General features: G+C 38.1%; 1 protein-coding gene across 4 annotated transcripts in view; it reads left to right on the forward strand.

Moving 5' to 3' along the window:
* Nucleotides 1-23,496, forward strand: part of TSHZ1 (teashirt zinc finger homeobox 1) — an 84,951-nt gene that overhangs the window by 53,612 nt on the left and 7,843 nt on the right. Inside the window, exon 2 of one of the 4 annotated variants that reach the window (XM_060774972.2) lies at nt 20,442-20,524. The exons of the other annotated variants lie outside the window; for them this stretch is intronic. The gene's annotated coding sequence lies outside the window, so the exon portion shown is untranslated. The remainder of the gene's footprint in view (nt 1-20,441; nt 20,525-23,496) is intronic. 4 annotated transcript variants of the gene reach the window in all.

A 23,496-nucleotide genomic window follows, 5' to 3' on the forward strand; every position in this document is an offset into this window, starting at 1 on the left:
TTTGGACTATATTCTCACTGTTATTTGAAGTTAACATGAAATGCAGTGTCTGCATGACCCATTTTAGCAGCCCATTATCATAATTTCACTGTCGTATGGCTACTGAGTTAATGTACTTACAAATGACAGTGAAAGTGTGTTTCATGACCTTAGGGTTTTCAAAAATTAAATGACGTAGTTGGTCATATTTCAAAGAATGGCTAAAGTGAACTTTTTAAAAAATTGCACCTTAACTGGTTATCATAGCAACAGGATCTGAGTGAGGGGGGATTAAATACATGAGTATTGTGAGAACTGGCATTCTTTAATTTACTTAGATATTTGGAGAAAGGAGGAGGAGACATAGATCCAAAGAAAGTTTTTGGATGATCTGTTGTTTTATATTTGTTAATGTTTGCAGCATGTGATGTTCCAGTGTTCAGGTTTCTTAAACAGCTGAAGGTCTTCTACATAGGCCTTAAAATATGGAAGTTACTGGGTTAAAGGGGAGAGCATTAAATGATGTGAGTGTTAAATCTGCTCATTCGCAGCAACATCGGGCGGGACACACTCTAGATTTGATTTTCAGCGCAGGAATTCAAGTGACCCAAGCCTCCACGATGGAGGTTCCATGGTTGGATCACTGCACCCTGAGAGTCTGGTTGGAGCATGCCTACCCACCCTGCAAGGGCGCCGAGCCAATTTGGGCTCTCCCAAGGAGACTTATGGAACCCAGTAGGTTCCGGAATGCTCTGAGGGATCTGGAGCCTGCCAGCGACTCGATTGATGTGCAGGTGGACACATGAAACATCAGGCTATCCAATGCACTCGACGAGATTGCCCCAAGACACCCTTTCTGACCCCACCGAAATCGGTCTCCTTGGTTCACTGAGGAACTTCGACTGATGAAGCGGGAAAAGAGACGGCTAGAGGGCGTGTGGTGAGAACTCCATGACGGAGCATCGAGATCAGCTTATGGGGCATTTAGAGAGTCATATGAGCATGCTATCACCGAGGCAAAGCGAGTATATTATGCTTCTATGATAACGTCTGCTACCTCACGCCTGGCAAAATTGTTCAAAATAATTCGATCTCTAACGACGGCTCCTACCGTCCCAAAAAGTGGTGATCAGGCCCCTTCAGCCGAGGTTTTTCAGAGGTATTTTGCAGACAAGATCTCGCTACTTCACTGGGACTTCCCCGCCACAATTGATACAGTGAGAGAACTTGGGACTCCGTGGCCACTTGCTGGGCCCGTCCTCGACTGGTTCATCCCGCTGGATGCAGAGGCTGTCGATAGGCTCATAGCTGCAGCTAGACCGACCACTTGCTCCCTCGATCCGTGTCCCTCTTGGTTGGTGAAATCCTGCTTGGAGGGATTACGTGACCCTCTGTTGAAGATTATAAATAGCTCCCTTGAGCAAGGAGTTTTTCCAGAGGGTTTAAAAGAGGCAGTGGTCTCTCCCCTGCTGAAGAAACCAGACTTAGATTGTTCAGTTCCCTCCAGTTACTGCCCAGTTTCGAATCTCTCATTCCTGGGCAAGGTAATTGAGAGGGCAGCAGCAGAGCAATTGCAGCGATTCCTAGACAACACAGCCGGACTAGATCCCTTCCAGTCTGGCTTCTGTGCAGGGCACGGGACAGAGACTGTGCTGGTCTCCATCACGGATCACCTTTGATGCCAGCTTGACCAGGGTGGGTCAGCGCTGCTTGTGTTATTGGATCTCACAGCAGCATTTGGCACAGTCGACCACAATCTTTTGACCCACTGCCTTGCTGCTGTTGGAGTCAGGGGAACAGCTTTAAATTGGCTGTCCTCCTTTCTTCACAACCATGGACAGTGAGTGGAGAGGGGAGGCCTGGTCTCTGAGAGGTCCAATCTATCTTGTGGGGTTCCTCAGGGGGCCATTCTCTCCCCTCTGTTGTTTAACATCTATATGTGATCACTTGCTCAGCTGGTTCGAGGCTTTGGGCTTGAATGTTACCAGTACGCCAATGACACTCAGCTGGTGCTAAAGATGGAAGGCCGACCGGACTCTGTACCCGATTATTTCCATCAGTGCCTCGAGGCCGTTACTGGATGGCTGCATGCCAGCAGGTTGAGGGTTAATCCAGCAAAGACGGAGATCCTATGGCTGTGTCGACCGGGCAGTGGGGATATCCAGCTGCCTACTCTGGATGGTGAGGCGCTATGCCGGTCATCATTGATAAAGAGTCTGGGAGTCCTCTTGGACCCTGCTGACGATGGAGGCCCGGGTCTCCGCCATTAGCAGTCAAGACTGGACTACTGTAATGCCCTCTACATTGGCCTTCCTCTGTCGGTGATCCGGAAGCTCAAATTGGTACAAAATGCAGCTGCTCGGCTTCTTGAGGGAATTCCGATGAGATGCCACATAACACCAATCTTACTACAGCTGCATTGGTTACCAATTGAGCACCGGATCACTTTCAAAGTGATGGTACTCACCTTTAAGGCCTTGCATGGTCTGGGGCCGCTGTACCTGAGGGACTGCCTCACCCACTACCAACCCCAGAGATCCCTCTATTCTGAAGACCAAGATCTATTGGAAATTCCCAATGTCAAGACCTTGCGTCTAACAGCAACTAGACGCAGAGCCTTTACAGCAGTGGCGCCATCACTCTGGAATACTCTGCCACCTGAAGTCCATGCCTTGCGGGACTTACCAGCTTTCCGCAGGGCTTGTAAGACATACCTGTTTCAACAGGCCTTTGATTTTTGATATTGCTGTTTTTAAATTGTTTTAAATTGTTTTTAAATTGTGTTAGATTTTAGCCGCTCTTGTAAGCCGCTCTGAGCCCCAGGGGAGTGGCGGCATATAAGTTTGAATAATAAATAAATAAAACAGATTTAAAATGTGTTAAAGAGTTCTGTTTATATCCCAATTCTGGTCAGAAAATGCACATATTTGTATCACTGTATATCCTTGCATTCCTAAAAACATGTGTCTTCCTTCCCTTCATCCTTTGGAGACTGCTCCAGTGGACATGCGCTTTTTTAAAGCCTGAAACAGCTAATCAGCTGATTGGCTCTCTAACGGACACACAGGTGGATCGAGGAAAGCACAAGTGTAAAACAATTAGAACTCTCTGAAACTCTTTATTTTAAAATGTATAATATTAAACAGAGCTTGAATTAATAATTGGAAGAAGAGAGAGATCCAGTGGAAGTTTTTTTTAAAAATTCATTCCATTATACGCTGGACCTCATATGCACACATGCAAATCTGCTTATAACTAAATTAAGATATTCACATTTACAGATATACAATCCAGTGCATAATGGAGTGATTGTTTTTTTAAAAAAAAAACAAAAAAAAACAAAAACCTTCCGCTGGATGCCCCCTGTCTGCCTTCTTTGTTGCTTTGATACAGCGATACAGAGGAAGCCTGTGTGGACGGGGACAGGACCCAATCTTCGGAGTAACAGGTCAGGTTCCAGGATTTTTTATTCCCCATTTAAAACATGGATTTTTGCGCTGTCTGGAAGCACCCTATGTTTGTACAATGTTTATGTATAAGATAGACATATACTAGAATTTGGAAATAATGGCATCGTAGCTTTGCATAGAACTCATAGTACTATGTGCCATATGAATTCTCAAAAGTTTTGATTTTAAGTAAAAGCTAGTTTGATTATACTGAAATAATACAGTACATAGACACGATTCTTATTTGAAGCACAAAGTATTGGTGTTTCATTAGGACAAGGGACCTGCTGTTGAATCATGACTGTGTGGTAAGAAAAACTAATCATGGTGGATTCATGGTATAATCTTTCACTGATCAAAATATGACCTTGGAGTTGATAACCACAGTCTAATATCTATATTCAGTACATGTGGAAGTAACACAATAACTAGAAATATGTAGTCTGGGCCCCATGTTTTCACCTCTTCCTCATAAATCTATGCATTTAAGCTTCCTCTGTTATCTTTATTGTACTTTTACAAAGAAGATTATGCCTTAAATCCACAGGTATTTATTATCCAACTGTCTCATTAAAATATTATTAATTACTGTGGAATTTACACCAGAATTGCTCTTGAGCAGTTTTTCGGCACTGTTGTTGCTGGTGATAGAGTTTTCATTGATGATAGATCAGTGAATTTAGGGAGAAATTCTTATGTTATTAGACACCAGAACTGTAGATAAATCTGGCGAAATGTAGTTGAAATTACAGTGTTATATAGAAAACCCTTTGGAATGTGTGGGTTTGTGTAGGGAGAGTTGGCAAGGGCAGAGTTGAAATTAAATCTACTGAAATTATGTTTCACATATGTTGTTTTGTCCACTTAGGGTCATAGGCATGGAACATGAGGACAATGTGAGACACATGCAAACTTAAAGTTGCGGCAAATGTATGACAATGGACTGGTACTTGGTGTTTTTACCATGTTCTTGGTGTCAAATTTTATCCAGCTAAGCAAACAGGTATACTTGCTCAACTTATGTTGCTGCACACCTAAACATAGACTGGAATCCAAAGGGTTATTTGTGAGTACATGCGGCATTTTCTCAAAGAAGCAAGGAGGGATTTGTTTGACCATTTATTTTAGATTTATTTTTTGTCCATAATCATAATTCCTAAATGCTCATAATTATAAAAACATGTAATCAATGTGAATGCAAAGGTGAAATAGCATGTCACTAAATGCAGCACTTTAAATATGCCTTTTTAGGTTTCAAATTTCTGATCCTACATATGCTTTGGTCTAAAATCCCTAGAAGCCCCACACAGCATGGCCAGTGCTAAAGGCATATGAGAACTGGGGACAAAAGCTACACAAAATTGGCACAGTTGTCATAATTAAGCTAGCTTGATATAGCCATGAAAATCGGAGTTCCAATTAAATCTGAATTGACCTAGTCCCATTGTGCGGGTGAATTCAGATTTGGCAACTGCCTGTGCTTTTTCTAATTTTATGCCTCCAGTACTTGTATGCACTGCGTCTACCTGGGCTAAGGATTGCTGGCATGGAAATAGTGTGTACACTTGGATAGGATTCATATACCTGTGTGTGTACCTGCGTGAGTGTTTTCGCATAGAGCCAGCAACACTAGAACACCATTAATACAACGCTGTTCATTAAAGGTGAACACAGTTTTCTAAATGCAGTATGAGACAAAATAAGGTGTGTGTGTGTGTGTGTGTGTGTGTGTGTGTGTGTGTATATATATATATATATATATATTTCCATATTTTTCTCTCTTCTCCTGTCTTCTCTTTCCTTCCTTACAAGAGTGACTAGTTATTTCCTACTCCTTTATTTTTGAATTACGTTTAAAGTATTTAAATATTAGTCTGTGCTGCAATATTTTATATTTTTGACTGCAAAATTGTTAATGTGGTTTGAGAACGTCTTTCATATTTTCACCCTTTTAGTGACCTTTATTAATAGACAATATGACTGTGGATATGGCAAAAATATGTGTGACATCCAGTGGAATTCAAATTACATCTTGGAATGTTACTTTATTCTAAGTAATTCATAAAATACCTTATTGGTGTTACTTGTTGTTTAAAGAGCAATGTATTCATAACATCTAGTATTACTTATGGCTATAGTGCTAAACTGCTCAGAATCTGCTGGTCAATTAGTTTGTTGTCCAGAGATCTGATTTATACAATTGTTGTGACTACTGTATTGTCGAAGATTTTCATGGCCGGAATCACTGTGCTGTTGTAGGTTTTTCAGGCTGTATAGCCATGTTCTAGAAGCATTCCCTCTTGATGTTTTGCCTGCATCTGTGGTAAGCATCCTCTGAGGATGCTTGCCACAGATGGAGGCAAAACGTCAGGAGAGAATGCTTCTAGAACATGGCCATACAGCCTGAAAAACCTACAACAACCCTGTTGTGACAACTGTTTGTGGAGATCATTTGCAAAACAACAGATTTCATATGTTGTTAGAACTTTTCACACACCTCTATCTTGGGAAAATAATTATTATTATATCTATAATTCCTAATCATCTTTGGCCTGGCTGGGTAGGGGTGTCAAGGGAAGAGGGGCCCATGCTATTCTAGATGGCTAGATGAAGAAATGAGAAAATTTTAAGGAAAAGAAGGTCAAAAAGAAAGATAATTCCTTTGCAAATACAGATGTTCCGCAAGTTACAAACCAGATAGGTTCTGTAAGTTTGCTCTTAAGGTGAATTTATATGTAAGTGTAACTCCAGCTTGTGTGTATGTATGTATGTATGTATGTGTGTGTGTGTGTGTGTGTGTGTGTATATATGTATGTGTGTCTGTGTGTGTGCATGTGCGTGTGCATTTATATTGTTGGGTGAGTGGGCTTATTAACAAAAGATCCTCCCCATAAATGCACAGCAGAGTAAATTGTTAGCAGCAGAAGTAACTCAGTAGCCAAAAGTGATAAAAATAACAAAAACACACAGACCAATGTTTTGTCTTCCTTTGGAGGCTTTTTTTGTAGCAAAATAATATGGTTGCACTATTTACAAAAATAAGGTTTCCACAATACAAATAAAGTTCTTTATATTTCTTTGTTTCTTTGCTCGCTGGGCTTCTTTCTCATGGAGATAAACAGCTTCCAGCTTCACTCTCACAGAGCCCCCTCTCACACCGAACATACACAGGAGCTTCACACACATCAGTCTTCACGTTGGATCTTCACACACGAGGCCTTCAACCTGGGCTTCTCTCACTGAAGCTTCTTACACTGGGCCTTCTGACACTGGGGCTGACTAAGCTACAGGCACACCTGTTTATATTGAATTTTGCTGAGTTATTGCATCCATTTTAACCCTTTTAATGCTTGACTCACATTTTTATAATTAAAAATATCTAGTTAATTTTTAATATTTCTGACAAATGTATAGAGAGAGATTGGGTGGGGGGGGGGGAGAACACTTGATAGTATAGGGAAGCGTTAACACTCCTGTAGTGTTTGTTTTGCTGTCTGTGTCCCTGTTCAGAAGATTTCCCCTTACTTTCTGCCCCTGTGATAATTGGATTTTGAAAAAAATTGGAAACAAGGATTGGTGACAAAGCTTTAGTTGAGATTCCTTTTCCCCACAATAATTCTTTCAGGAGTAAATTTCCTTTCCCAGGGGCAGATTTCTCTTGCTTCTGTTGTCTCATCTCTGTTCTTAGATATTAGTCATTTGTAAGTCATATGTTTGTAACTTGGGGACTGCCTGTACTCTGTGTACCTTCAGATCACCTGTTGACTTATAGCAGTCTTACAAATTTCAGAGAGTTTTCTCATGCAAGAAATTCTCTGAGGTGGTTTTATCAGTTCCTTCCTTTGAAATATTGTTAATAGGACTGCTTCTTAAACTGGGTCCTAAGCCCAAATGGAGTAAGTTTAGCTCAATATCAGGGTCCCAAAAATTGACAACAGTAATTTTTTAATGTCACCTTGTGGCTGTTTTAGACATTTATATGAATCTGTTGTGCAGTGCTTAGAGTGATCTCAAGTGTAATTCCTAAAAAGGAAAATCAGCCTGTTTAGCAAACCTTGCAAATACTGAGTTACGGTAAATGTTTGATTTTTATATCTATTTTATATACCTGGGGTCATATAACATTTCTTGGGAGGAAAGGGGTCATGAGTGGAAAAAGTTTAATAAGCTCTGGTGTATAACTCCTGGTATTCATTGGTACTAGCCAGAATTGACCATGCTTAGCTTTCAAAATCATATGGCGTCTGTTGCCTTTAGAATATCTAGACCTTGGTTTAGGGTATCACTCAATTCAGATATTGAATGGGGAAGGGGTTATACTACAGTAGAAGCTAAAGACCTAAGAGAGGAAAAAAAGAAGATTTAAAGTACTTTCTCAGCTTCTTTTGATATAAAGCCCATCCAGACAGGGCCCAAAATGAGTGAGCTCTTGTGCTTTTACTAAAGGCGACCAAACAACACTGTTAGAGGAATAATTTGTGACAACGCAGAAAATCTCTGCTTTTCATGAATTATTTAGATACTCCATTAGAACTGGTCCTTCCTAAGAAACCTGCATCAAATGGACTGTGGGCCCTGTGGGGACAGATCCATGTGAGACTACCCATCTTGCACCTTTTGGGCTCCTGGAGCCCAAAGATATGAGATGGCACCCATCCCCTTCCCAACCCCCTCCAAAGCCTGAAAAATAAAGAAAACCTTACTGGGCTGCCACTATGCCTCTCTGGAGCTTCCTGGAACATACCAATGATGTACCAGGAAGTGGGGGGGGGGTGTGTGTGGATAACTCCTGGACCCCTTGCCTCCTCATGTGTCATTGGTACATTCCAGAAAGCTCCAGAGAGGCCTAACGGCAGCCTGATAAGGTTTTCTTTATTTTTAAGGTTTGGGGAGGGGGGGGGGTTGGGTTACCCTATTCCAGTGTGATAGTTACTGTGCTGGAATGTAGACTGGCCCCTGGGAAAGTCTGAGTTTTGGGGGACTTTAACCCGCTTCAGAGTGGGTTTCTTAAACTCATTCCGAAGTGGGTTTAATGTCTGTCTGGAACTGCCCATAGACAGGCAAAGCCTTGCATGCCCCAGTTTACATACTTTTTCCACAATATCCCACCCCCAAGCCACCTTAGGTCAGTAAGGCAAATGAACTGAAATACTAGGCACTTAAGACCTGAACCCAAAAATCAGAGCCAGATGTTTTGCACTGTGCTTCTCTCTAAGAGGAGATAGGATGGGGGAGTGCATTGGGAAAGGTCTAGTATAATACTATAAGAATATGCAAAAATTCATGTATAACTGCATGCATTATTATTTTTTGTGCACACAGTTGCCTATGTGTCTCTGCTTCACGTAGGCTCTGATTCAGCAGCATTGTGATACACAGAATGAAGTGTGGACATCTGCTTGTTTGGGATAGGTGGAATTCAAAGTTGATCTCTCATGCCCCTTCTACACTGTCATATAATCCAGATTTTCAAAGCAGATACAGTAGAGTCTCACTTATCTGACATAAATGGGCTGGCAGAACGTTGGATAAACAAAAATGTCGGATAATACGGAATCTCCAACTGTTACCTGTCCGACACGGTGCTAGACACCTAGAATACAAACAACAGGGACTCAAAGGATTAAGGTAAAGCAACGCCTTGGGGCTAGAGTGGCCCACCAGGAAGTGCCTGGATATGGAAGAGGAGCGTGGAAATCACAGAGGGAAGGAGGGAGGATGTTTCTGCTTCTGGTCCTTACTCTTTCCCCCCTTTCCTCCCTTTTCCTCCTTGTCCTGCCTTTTTCACATATTGGAAATGAAGAGAGAGCTGGGGAGTGCTCCTTTCATTGAAGGAGAAATACTGAAGGAAAAGGGGGCATCAGATAAGAGCATCTTATAAGACGGAATGTCAGCTAAGTGAAGGTCGGATAAGCTAGAATCTACTGTAATCCACATTATCTGCTTTGAACTAGATTATATGAGTCTACACTGCCATATAATCCAGTTCAAAGCGAATAATGTGAATTTTGTATGGCAGTGTAGAAGGGGCCTCACTTTCTCCACCTTTACAGGTATGTGATAGGAAGACGCATGTCTAATTCAAACAGTATATGTACAGAGCATAGTACGTGAATGTAAAAGTCCATGAGGACTAGTTGTTTTTAAGTGCTATTCTCTGATACAACTTCATACATAATGTAACTTGTTTTATGTGACTTGGATACAATTATAGTTCCGCCAGTTCTGTTGCAACTATTCGTTTGCATACTTGTGTGCTGTGGTGCAAAAGCCATTTTCTATATTCTTGAATCATTGATAATTGCTTCAAAAGGGCACTTTAAAAAAGCAATATGTTTGTTCTAAACTGTATCAGGAAAATAATATTTGAAAATACATAATGACTAATTTTTCCTTGAAAATCTTTATAACTTTGGTATGTATTTCAAGGTTAAATGGTGGCGGTTGTTGTTTTTTAACTGCTTTTACAAAGTAGTTGGCATGATAGCATTTATTAGCATCATAAATCTCCTTACTTGTCAGTCAAAAGCTAAGGATGCAGCCTGTGTGGTGACTATTCCAATGATGGCATATAAATCATTCAAGACTAAATTGCCAGATAATTTAGAATTTTAATCATTTACATTTTACACTTCCATTTGTTCTGATGACTTGCACTTTTTACAACCCTCCTGCATTTTATGAACAGTCTTTAAGGCAGTCTTCCTCTTCATTTTCCAATGGACAAATTTTCACAGGAAGAAGAGTTGCAACACGAGCGCCTGCAGTAGCTGCTCCAAAAAGATTGCTGTATTTTCATTGACATGCAGTGCATTACCATAATTGGCTTTTCTACATGATAGGAGAGAGGAAATAATAATGTCATTTTATTTACAGCCAGAGTGTCGCTTTATGAGACTTCTCCAAGTTTCTGCCATGCTGTGTAGGTCAAATGACATCTTTTGATCAGTCCTGTCCAAAGATATCAAAGCTGAGTGGCATGTAATGGAGACCTAGTGACAAACCAAATCTAGAAAAGAAATAAGACTGCCAGTTTCCCATTAAACAGCCTGCTAAACAGCACAGCTTCCCTGTGTCGGCTACGAAACTACTCTGACCACCTAAATCAGGAGAATGAAAGGAGGCTGAATTGGACATTAGTACTGCAAATGACTGCCGTGATTGCCACTATTTCCCTCCTTCCCCCTCCTCAAAAAATCAGCAAGCAAACCATGCGAGTTACAGTTAGACTGGTCTTCTCCCGTTTCATTTACGTTCTGCCACTTGCTGGTTTTCTGATCTGGTTTGTTTAGGTTTGACATCAGGCAAATGGTGTAGCAGGATATCTCTGACAGATATTCTTACTGATTTAACAAGTAGCAGACCTTTGCAAAGATGGCTCTTCTAAAGCAAGATTTCATCTTTTCTACCTCCCCCACTCTGACTTACATCTCCTTTCTTCCTTTTATTATGCTCACTGCATATTCAATACAGTTGTAAATTCTTACATAGGTGGAGATGTCGTCTCATGTAAGACTGCATGAAGCTAAGTAAAAGGACACCTGTATGCTTCTCCCCCTTTGTCCTTTTCTAATTTTTAAAACAGGAAATTAAAACAACTAGGTACTCCATCTGCAGTTACAATGGACTTATCAACATGGTTTTCCTTAGGGATAAATCCTCGGATTTGGCCAAATCTCAAAATCTTTACTCTGTTTTCACTCAGTTCTCAGCAGAGTGTGATTCCTTTTAGTCAGTGGGAGTTTGCCAAAGTGAGCACATTGTTCAAATTGCATGTGCCAATATTCCTATCAAACATCGGTGCTGGTAACTGGAGAGGCTATCAAAGTCCAAAAGTAATTGGTCAATAGAGTTTTTGTATTCTTTAACAAAACAATTAGACGTTTGGCACTTAGCAGATCTTGATATACAGCAAATGTTTTTTTTACATGGGCTTGACAAGCTTTTTAATTTCTTTGTTGTTGCTTAATACTAACATTTATTTTTTTATTTGATTTTAAAGGCATATCTAATATTTTCGGAAGTACTAAACAGTCCTATTTGTGGATATAGGTGGATTTGTTATACAACTATGTAAAATGCTAAAAGTCTTTTTACAGTTTTTACATGTAGCTTTGTATCCTTTGAATAATACTGTTCTATTGCAGATCACATTGCAACCCCCCCCCCCCACCCCATTCATATGGCTACCCCTCTTTCTTGTAAGGAGTAGATCCTCTGGCATCCAATTCTGGAATAGTCAACCATTTGTTGTCTGCTGTATTAGACCATTGCATACTGTATAGAGAGTGATGTTAAGTATTATAACAAAACATATTAGAAAAAAAAATGAAACCTAAACCAATGATCAGACCAAGTAAAGGGTCATTCTTCAAACCAATGTAAATTTTTCAGACCAATGTAAATTTTGCTACTGAATTCAGCTGAAAAATCTCCTTAGTTTTCAAACCATTGCCTTATAGATGCATTTTACTTATCTTTAATAATCAAGACTCTGCATTTTAATTTTAATTTTCAAATAAGCTGAACGCTAGTTAGAGAATACCAAACTGGAGGCTTTTAGTATCTCTTTTATTTACTATTATTTATTATTAATTGACGTTATTTTTATTCTGCCATTCTCCTGATATAGGGCTCAAGGTAGCTTTTATTTCTTTCTTTAAATCTCTGGACCTGCTCTGTAATCCACTTGGTAATCCCTAGACTTTTGTAGGATACCTTACTTTCTAGTTGAGCCTAAGACTGAATAAGAACATTATTAGTCCTTTGTTGTCTATTCTGACTAGGCATGGCTTTCTAAAGTCTTAGGCAGAGGGAGGTCTTTCCCAACTGTTCTACCTGAGATGCTTTCAGAGATAGAGATGATGCAAATAAAGGCTGAAATCCATGTGCCTGCTGATTTCACTAGGTGAGGAGCCCCAGGCATTCTGGGCCTTCAGTCTTTGTCATCTCGATCTCTGGTGCTCTCAATAATGCAGCAGTCCTTTGCTAGACCAGAGTGTCACCTGTCTAGGTGAGTTGTGCCATATTCTATCTGAAGTGACAGCTGTCTTTGAGTACCAGAATCTTAAGTGACTTTTCTTTCATCATCACTGTTAGAGAAATAACATATTCGACAAGCTCTTGGATTTTGCTTCTCTCTTTCTCCTCTTTCGCTCAACCTTTTTTGAGCACCTCATCCACCCCCTCAAACTCTTTTAAAAAGACTACTTCCAAATCGAATAAACCTGCTATGAGACAAAACACAGAAAGCAGGTTTAATGCTGATGCTGGAAAATAATGAATCAGGTAGCAGAGAGAACATTATTGATGCTGGATAACATGCTTTAACAGCTTTTGCTCTTATTATTATCCTTATAAAGAATGTGTGGCAGTCAGTTATGTGGCATGATTCTAACATCTGTCCCATCTTATAATGGTAATTTGCATAAGTAATGGAAACAGGTTAAATACTTCCATTCTAATGTTGCCAGCAGGGATGAAAATGAACATTTCAATGAAATGTTCTTGACAGAGTACAGTGGTAGATGGACTGATTTGTCTGCAACTCTCCTCAGAGAGCCAGACACAAAGGGAAACAATTGAATATGTGGTTTATCCTAGTATAATCAGGATAAGAAGTAGAAGGACAACCCATTTCTCCCATTACAATATTTGTGAAAATGCACCAGTGGAAAAGCAATTTCCCTCTGCCTGAGAAATAGCTCTAAAGGATTTAGAGAGTGGATGTGGGTGGAAAGAGAAGAGGCAAGAAGCTGTCAAGATGTGTTGTTTTAGGAACACGACATACCCATATGCAGTTGAGCTCCAAATGTCCCCTTTCCCATAGACATTCATACCAGCATGGTCAATGGTCATAATTATGGGGTTTGTTGTTCAACAGCTTCAGGAGGGATACAGGTACCCGACTTTTGATGTTATGTGTTCCCTTTAAAATATCATAGCAATCTGTATATTATGTTCATGCAAGTGCTTTAGGTTACTATGAGAATTTTTACTATGCAACCAAAACAGCATAAAGCCTACAATCCTAATGATACAATGTGAGGCTTGTCAGGCCTTTGGCCCTTCTCCTAAGTGACAGGACCTGGCCCCTCATCTTAAAAGGAGGGACAGGTATAATCAGGATAAGAATGCCCTGGGAGTTGTATGTATATATTTTCCTCATTTGTTAGAGCTGGTATTCTGCATTTGCATGGCATCCTCTATGTCAGTGGTTCACATTCTGTGGGCCCCCAGCCGTTTTGGCCTTCAACTCCCAGAAATCCTAAAAGCTGGTATACTGCCTGGAATTTCTGAGGGTTGTAGGCCAAAACACCTGGGGACCCACAGGTTGAGAACCACTCCTCTATGTAATTGTGGCTGATGCACAATGTATAGTACATATTGACATTACTAGGCTTTGCCTCCTGTGCCATCAGTCTTGCGTTACCAGGACTGCCTTTATGGCATCACAAGAGGATTATATCAAGGGTTCACATTATGTCTCTGGAACCTCAGGGCCTGGGATGATACCTGGCAACTCTACACATAATATCACTTGTGCAAGTGGTTGAGGTCTTTCAAAGGTTGGGTCAATCTGGTTGATAGTCAACCAGTCCACAAGAACACACACAGTTCTCTCAATCCACTTTTGTGTGGGGAGCATATTAATCATTTCACAATGGGTGAACTCAAGGCCTTGACAATCATAGCACAATTGATTGTGTAGTAGTGCTGATGCGAATGTATACTGCCCTAGAAATTATAGGATCTTAGCCTTATAATTTCTCTCCCTTTATTACATCTATTATTGTGTACTATCGTTATTCATAATGGTTCGCTTTTGTTCTACAGTAATTTTTTCTATGTGTATGATACATGCATACATGAATACAGTGTGTGTGTGAGAGAGAGGGGGAGGGAGAGATTTTATATTTAAACAGGGAAGTAGTAAGATCCCTAGATTGACATACTTAAAGTAGATCCATTTAATTCAGTCAAACGTAAATTAGTCATTGCTCAGTTACATTTCATTGATTTTAGTGAGTCTGTACTAACTATGGTCCTGAGACAGATTATTGTGATGTAAATGCAGAAAAAAAAATAAAGGACAGGAAAAGCCTAGATCTCAAGGGAAGTTGCTAGTCAAGTTAAAAAAAAATTCTGCCTTTTATGGCTATTTGTTTCCCACACCTCAAAAAAGAAAAAGAAAAAAGAGTGGCCTTTTTGTGATTTTAACTTCATCAGTTTTTTTCTTCTTTTCCCTCCATGATTTTTAATAGTTTTGCCTACTGAAGAAGTCAGCAGAGTTTCAAAATCTTGCATGATGTATTTCATACTTTTTTGGCCAGCCCAATAAAACAGTTGTGAATTTTGGAGTTTGTTGTATGTTGCTGTATATCCAACATGGCTACCCCTGAATTACTATGTACAGTATATTTCTTGTAAGACGTGGATATATGAGGCATTCACACAAACTGCACACCCAGGTTTTTCATAAACCTTGTTACAATTATAAGCATTTGTGTATACAAAATCACCAGCACATTTACAAACATCTTTTTTCTAGTCTTTGTATTTGAAATCTTTCTGGAAGTCATTTTATACATATATTTAAGCTTATCCTAAATGCACAAAATTTGTCAGTTCTGCTAGATTTATAGCTGTGAAGTACTTGACTGTGAAATACTTGAGTTTAAGCCAGTTTATTAACCTTGAGGTCAATCCTGTCAAATTGGCCAAAATGCAGTGACTTGTTTTTGATCGAGTTTTTGATCTTAAATTTTGTGTGATTGGGCTTGTTTTGAAAAAAATATAGTGCACAAATGTATACATGCTTATAGTATGTGTTAATATTTAAGCATGTTATTGAGGTAGGTTGTTTAATTTAATTTCCATTTTATTTTTCAAAGTATAAAGCAATTATACTTTTAGCAAATAAAATGTCTTCAGATTGCGAATAGCTACATTTCAGCTGATTCTGTTATTATAATTTGAAATTGACATACATGGGAGATTATTCTGAATTGTACTTGAAGATGAAAGGGATAACTTGTATAACTTTTGTGCAGCGATAGGTAGTAAATAGTTAAAATCAATGGAGTTATCAATTGTTAGATATTTTCTTATGGAAAGAGACAACTTAAATTTACTTCTTTTATTTACTTGAGTTTAGTTTGAATTTCAGCATTAACTTAATTCCACAAGTAAGCTATTGATCAAGTTATCAATTAATTAAATAATTAAATGAGGTCTAAAGAGAAAACAAATTTACATTTCCTAACTGGTCTATACCACGAGCCTAATTCTCTTGAATATTGAAATACTGCTTGTTGCTTTTTGCTAATATATCATGATGGATAAAATATAAATGTTAAGACATAAGATCAAAAATGTTTCCTCAAGAATAGTTCCAACAGGATGGTAGGGGCATTTGCAATTACTGAAATCAGACATTTATTTTTATTTATAAAATCTAGAGGTCTTCATAAAATAGGACAAGGAATGAGACTATATAGGAGGGAAAGCAGGAAACTAAGGGAATACTTCTTTTGGTGGGGTAGATGAGAAATGGGATTGTCAAAAAATTATGCAGTTCATTCTATTTCAAGCTAAAATGTGGATGGGAAAGAGTGCAGGAATAAAATTATGGATAGCAGTTTTGAGCTTCAATTTTCTGAGTCTTTTAGTTCAGGTATTTACTGTAACTCAAATTTAAAATATAATTTATCATTATTTAACTAATTCATATCCTCACAATTTAAATGAAATAGAATTAATTTTTCCTTATTAATAATTAACTAAATATATTAATAGTTTCCTATTCATTTTCATTTCTCTAGTTGTGTAGGAATTCATGACATTTTGTGTGTATTCATACCAGATTAAAAATTCTTGGCTTATGATCTAAAGTAGTGATTCCCAAAGGGGGTGTTACCATCCCCTGGTGGGTGCTGCAGCGATCCGGGGGGGGGGGGGGCGGTAATGGCCACAGGTGCATTTGGGGACGATGAATAGCGAGGCGGTGAAAGCATAAAAGAAAGAGAAGATTTAGGAAAATTGATTTCCAGGGGGTATGCCAAATAAGTTTGGGAACCACTGATTTAAAGGTATATTTTGGTATCCAGTGCCAACAGTATTGGCACTTCCTTTTCTTTTCTTTGTAACCATCAATTGAGCCAAACGTCTGCTCCTGGTTATTTATTTTCTTATTTATTTATTTATTTCTGGTACTTTTACCCCGCCCTTCTCAACCCCTGGAGGGGGACTCAGGGCGGCTTACAAAAAAAAAAAAGGCAGAATTCGATGGTACAAGTAGAACAACTTGGAGCAGTAGAAAAACGTCTAATGTTTTGGCAAGACCATGAAGTCAGATGTTGATTTTTCACAGGAATATGAAAGGATATAGAGAGGAGAGGAAATTATTTATGGATAAATAGTGGAATCAGGCAGAAGTGATAGATCCTGTCTATCATCCTAATCTACCAAAAAATAAAAAACAATGCAGGAAATGTAACTTAATGAACATGTACAAATGGTTGGAATTAAAATTGAGAACCAGTAGGGTGTAGTGATTGGCGTGTCGGACTATGACTCTGGTGACCAGAGTTTGAATCTGCATTCAGCCATGGAGGCCTATTGGGTGGCCTTGGGCAAACCATACTCTCTCAACGTCAGAGGAAGGCAAAGTCCCTATGAACAAATCTTGGCAAGAAAACCCTGAGATAGATTCATTAGGACCATGAAAAACAGCTCAATGACACACATCATCAACAAGGGCAAACTTGGATTGTGTAGCCTCGTAGCACATAAAACATTTTACAATGCATCTGGTTTATCTGTGTTTACTCCTTGCTAATTAGAATTTCACTTCTTTATATTTTTAAGAAGTTGCATCACGTGTACTGTTGAATTGCATGTGAAAGATCCAATATTACTTCTTTCCATGTACCCTGGATTAACCTCACCAGGTTTCTAGTGACTGGACAACAAAAGTATGCTGAAGCATATGCTTATTTGCAATGTTCAAATTAAGCTTTAAGCATTTGTCTTCAATAACTAATTATTTGGCACCACTGGTGTGACACTTCATGATACTCAATTTAGACATATCAAGAAGAAATTAAAAACTTTGGAATCCTTATTGTATTGAAGTCAGTGACAACTATGTCATTCTATTGTTGAAACACTACAGTGGTCATTTGTACTCCTCTTAACATCATCCATCTGGGAAACATATTTGTATTGCTAAAATCAAAATGAATTGAAATAATATGGTGAAAATTATTTTGTAAAATGGTGACGAATAAACAATACTAGCACAATTTGATATATAAAATCACAGAACTGGAGACCTGGCCCCCAAAGAATGCATTATCATTATCCAGTTTGCTTTTGGCTTTTCAGACAATGGTCTGAGTTATTTACAATGCACACCTTCTCAGTGAAGCAAACACAATGTGCTATACCACTAACACATACAATATATAGTGCCTCTTGTCGACTTACATTAGAATGCACACATTTTAATGCTGTTCAAAGGTGACAGCACATCTTTGGGGAGACATTGGCATCCAGAAGGCATATCATATGGGCACAGATTTTTTAACAAGATGTAATAATAGAAAAGAAAAAAACCCAGATATTCTTAGTCTCTGGTTATTTCTTCCTTTAACTGTAATTTGTAAGATTTCTATACTGTGAAATTATAGAGGGAAAGACAGAAAAAAAAGAAAAGGGCGATGGTATTGTACACTATAATATAGGTTGTTGTAAGTACATTTTTAGGTATCGGAAAGTGAGAATATAAAGCCTGGTTTAAATACCTCTCCGTGATTACATACCAAAAATATAATCCTGCATTGGATTTTTAAAAAGATCTATACCAAGGAATTAAAGTAAGAATTTCACTGGGAAATTCATTATCGGGATATTATATAATTAGTTGATCTCCCTGGCAATTTGATATAGCAGCAATTAAATTAAACCCTTTATTTTATTTGATATATGCTAGTGTACCATCTGACTGTAGAGGACAAGATTTCTCAGCCTTATTTTGAATAAAATGCTTTTAAAAGTATGTGTGTGTATAATTCTCTTCTCTTCCAATAACTATTTAGGTTTAAAAATGCATTGGCTTTGTGAAATCCTGTATATTATTTGTGCTGACATTCTGAATTGAATACTTCCAACAGTATAAGTAAAATTATTTTTCTAAGTAATTCTGCAATATTTAAACAATGATAAATATTAGTGAACATCCTTATGTGTGTGTGATGTTGTGCCTTTGTGTAGTATAACATCTAGTTCGCATATGGAATATTTTAATGACAATGACAATCAAGGCAGAAAGCACTGGAAATAGCTTTGCGTACCCCTGCAATACAATCTAGTACGTGCTTACATTGTGTGCAGCAGTGCAAACTAAATTTGTTCTGTCTTAGCAGACAATATAAAAATGTCCTGTAATTATTATTTTTGTCATACAAGCCCAGTTTATGATAAGTCCTTATAAGTCAGTCCTGTAATCTGAATAATATATATATTATAAATGGTTGAGAGAAGTTCAACAAACGTCAGTGTTTTTTTCAGTTTTAAGTTTTTTATACATTGTAGTTTGCTTACTTACTGTGTCCTGATGAAAAGACTGTTTTTTAAACTATATATATTACTGCAGAGATATAATTATATGTCCTAAATACAGAACATTTTTAAAAGTCAGAACAATTTTTGCTGCACGCATACTAAAACTGTACATGATTTAAAATAAATAAATAAAATATGACCATGCTATCTTACAATAAAGTACACATACACATATCCTGAATCCAAAATCCATCTGTAGTCAAATGCATGTTCAAGAACTCATTTGTGGCAGTGGAAGCCTGTCGTACCATTCAACAAAATTGAGAGGACAATCTTGAGAGTCAGCAAATGTCATTAGTTCCTCAAAGATCCTGCATAAACTACTGGCATTATGTGGTGCTGGTCCTGATCCCAAGTTCTTCTGTTTAGTGCTAGAATATAGTAGATATGGGATCCTTATGCCTCCTTACTGAATAATCTATTGGTAAAATTGGGATTTTAGCTGTGAATAGTATTTTCTATCCGATGGTTGTACTTTCTGTTCCTTTCTGAGGCAGGTTTGCAAGCAGACTTCCTGCATATCTTCAGAAGCAAGTACAATTGAGCTCTTATGATCTCTATACAGGATGCTATGGGAAATGTTACAACTGTACAAACTAAGGATAATAGTGTGAATGGTATCATAAACATTTTAGGTGAAATATTGAATGTATTAAGGGTTTTGTGCATGTGTGAGAGAGATGGTGTATTATGAATATATTCACACACACATGGTTTATTAACAAATGGCAGTACTGATCTATCCATTTGTTCCATGTGGAATGTTCATTCCTCTCTTTTTTCTAGGACTTTCTCAGTTTCCTTCTCTTTTCCTAGATCTTTGTTTCCTTGAGCTATGATAACATTTTCTCTTCCAATGATTTTCAAATTATTAGGATGAGAATCATGTATTGTTCCACAGAGCATTCAGTGTTTGAAATTAGGTTGCTGTAAGTTTTTCTGGCTGTATGACCATGTATTCTCTCCCCCAGTCAGTAGAAGCCACACCTTGAAAACTCCTAGGCCATTAAATGCCAATCAAGGTAGCCAATTGAAACATTCACACCTACCTCCAATAGACAAATGTTCTTTCTCCCACCCTGGACATTCCACAGATATATAAACCCCATTTTCTTAGTTTCCAACAGACCTCACAACCTTTGAGGATGTCTGCCATAGATACAGGAAAAACGTTAGGAGAGAATACTTCTAGAAAATAGCCATACAGTCCAAAAAACTTACAGCAACATAGTGATTGCAGCCATGAAAGCCTTTGACAACACAATGTTTGAAATTGCTATTTTATTTCAAAGCTGGATTCTGGGGTTATTTTTTATACATTTTAGAAGTGTATTTTAATATGTTTCAAAATGTTTTTTTCTTTGTGTTTTTACAATTGGCTAGAAGGTGATACAGAAATAACGATCCCTTTTATTAAAATGGTGGAATTCCAAGGCAAGGAAAGAAAGAGAAAGCCCTGCAGTATAGTGGTAGGTGAAAAGGGATAAGTGGGCCTCCTATTTTTGGCATGATGATTTTAGAAATGTTGAGTGCTGTTGATTTATGGGACAGAAGGGAATATCTTAACATCTTAACATATGTTTCTAAGAATAAATGTTTCTGAATAAATCTTAGCAGCACAATCCGGTACATCCTAATCAGATATAAGCCCCATTGAGCTCAGTGGGACTTTCTCCCAGGCAAGCTATGTTGGGGGGGGGGGGGTTATTTCCACATTAATACAATAGCTCCATTAAAATGATTATTAAAGAAAGATATTTATAAAGCAAGCCAGTAAATTTTGATTTGGAAAAATAAGAGCTTATTTTTGTCTCAACTAGAGTATATGCACTGATTTGGCAGAATGGGTACTAATTCAATTCAATCGATCTATTGTAATTGGGACTAGTTATTGAACTTATGCCTTGAAAAATAAGTCTGTGTGTGAGTATATTCCAATCTGCATTATAGCTTCCTTCCTTTCTTTCTTTTTTTTCTAAATGAGGACATAAAGTGGTGCTAGATATCTAGGCTAATGGTGGACCCAATGGTTGACTTCTGCTGAATTCTACTTCATCTGCCAGAATTGATTATTTCCCCCAGCTACACCAGTCCTGCAGCTTATCTGTAAATTAAATAACTTTTTCTGGAAGGCTGGGAAAAATTCTGGGTTTTTGATGGAAAGTTGTAAAATAGAAGAAGGAAGTCTCAGTTTCCACAGACAGTTATACTGAAGTTGACGGTTCTTGATCTAGGTAGGATTAATATGTGCTCAAATAAAAATTCTAGTGAATTTTTTCCGCTGGGTAGTAATAGTATGATGAAATAGGTGTTTCTTGCATGGTTCTAATTTTCTGTCCAACAGCTGTGGCTGCATTTCAAAAAAAGAAAGGCAAAATTTCAATGTGTAGGTGAGAAGGGCAACAGGACACACAATTCAATTGCTTCTGCTCCCTATTTCTTTGTGGATATTGAAAGAGCTGTAAATATGCATTTCCAGCTGTTCTCCATGTGTTCAATGGGGTCAAAGCCACTGTCATGTACAACATGGAATTTGATTTTGTGTGTCAACAAATATTCTTTTGAAATATTTTCCCCATCTTTGGTACCTAAATATAACTAAAATATTTTCCATATCCTCAGACTTCTTGACTTAAACGTTCCTACCCAGATGTAGTGATTTTTCTAGCAAAGTTCAGAGTTTTCTTTTGTGTAGTGTTTTAGGAAACTGAGCTGAAGAAATGATTTTGACTATCGTGTAAACAATTACATTTATCACTTAGGTGCATGTAAGGCACTTCTGTGAATTGGGCCCTTAGAACAAATGTATTTTGATCTAGTGGCCATCTGCTCATGAATATCCCATTTGTTAGTTTAAAAAATAGTCTGATTGTAATGAACACGTAATTTGGTAAGATTATGTCATTTCACCAGGTGGCATCACAATAGCAAAGTTTGATGTTTATGTGAGCCAGTAATCAAACTGGATATACCATTGCCTGATTTATGCATATCACTTTTCAATATTCCTCTCTCATTCTCTTTTAGTTTGAGATGCCAACTACTTTTGGCAGGATTGTTTTGTGACCCCTGTGTCATAGTTTGCTAGGAGGCAAAATCCTATAGACCAAAAAGGAAGCAAAATTCCGTAGCCAATTGCCACCTTTTGTTTCACAAATTCTATGTAATTTTAATGTACCTTAGTGCAGAAATATAGAGAGGGTGGGGAGAGAGCAAGAATTTTAAAGTAAGAGTTGTGATATCAATTTAATGGTTTCAACAGAGGCAGAACTAACATGCAAAGAATACGGACAGGAGCAGTTCAACATGTTTCGGAAAACGTTTCATTCAAAACTAACAGTATGCACATGTGAATTGAAATAACCATGAGCCTTGCATAAGTACACAAAACATTCCAAATCTTCTTGAGAGCTCTTGAAGGCTTTTTCCAAAATGCATCCCAGCGACTTCCACTATTTCTGTTTTGTTGACCAAACACATAACCTTTTTTTTTTTAGCAAGCTGAGGGGTACCTGGAGATGAGGCTGGTTTCCCAATTCTTTCTGTTTTGTTGTTCATGCATGCTTAGCAAGGGATTCTGAAGGTAGATGCTTTTTACATTGCCTGTTGTAGGCATGTGCACACTGCCACAGTAGCATTGACTAGAACAGAATCCCATTCTTCCTCCAAGCCTTATTGCATTGATTATTGCAAATGTTTGTTTCTCCAACACTTTTTCATTATCCTCTCAATACTGCTAAAGAAAATTCACACTAGGTAAAAGAACCAGGAGGAGTAAGGAGCTGCACACACATGAAAAGAGTTTGTAAAAAGGGGCTTTTTTGTCAGGGCTTTGTTGATGGGGATATGCTTCTGTTTCCATTTGGTGCAATTAACCATAATGTTTTGACCAGATGGAATAGATCATACATCTATCTACTCTGAAGTAATTCTCATTATTTTCAAGGAAACATTCTTCCAAGAAAATGCAGTATCAATGGATTGCAAGCTTAGTGATAACATTGCATTCTCAACAATTTTAAGGCTATATAGATGCACCCATATCCTACGTATGTAATTTAAAATGTATGTGTGAAGAGAAGGGGAAAAAAGTAGACAAGCTTTAAAAGTAGCTTACTGTTTTTCAGTGAAATAGGAATAAACTATGCAATAGCTGTTTGGCACACGCATATGCTTCTCTTAGGGCAGGCTTAGATGTCATGATAAACTATTGTTCATCGTGACAGAAATAAGCCATAAAGATGTGCACCTATATATTCTCCTTTTATTAGTCATTGTGAATATGGTTCAGACATTAGTCTGCATGGCTGAGCGTGGGGGTGGGAGAAAGACATGCAAAAAGAAGGATTTGCCTGTTAAATTGTCAGATAGGGGCAAGTGGAGACAGAGAGAGGTATGCATTTGAAATAGAGATTTAGCTAATTGGGAACTGAGGTTGTAG

Source organism: Anolis sagrei, chromosome 4 (assembly GCF_037176765.1).
Source record: "Anolis sagrei isolate rAnoSag1 chromosome 4, rAnoSag1.mat, whole genome shotgun sequence".
NCBI classification, from domain to species: domain Eukaryota; kingdom Metazoa; phylum Chordata; class Lepidosauria; order Squamata; family Dactyloidae; genus Anolis; species Anolis sagrei.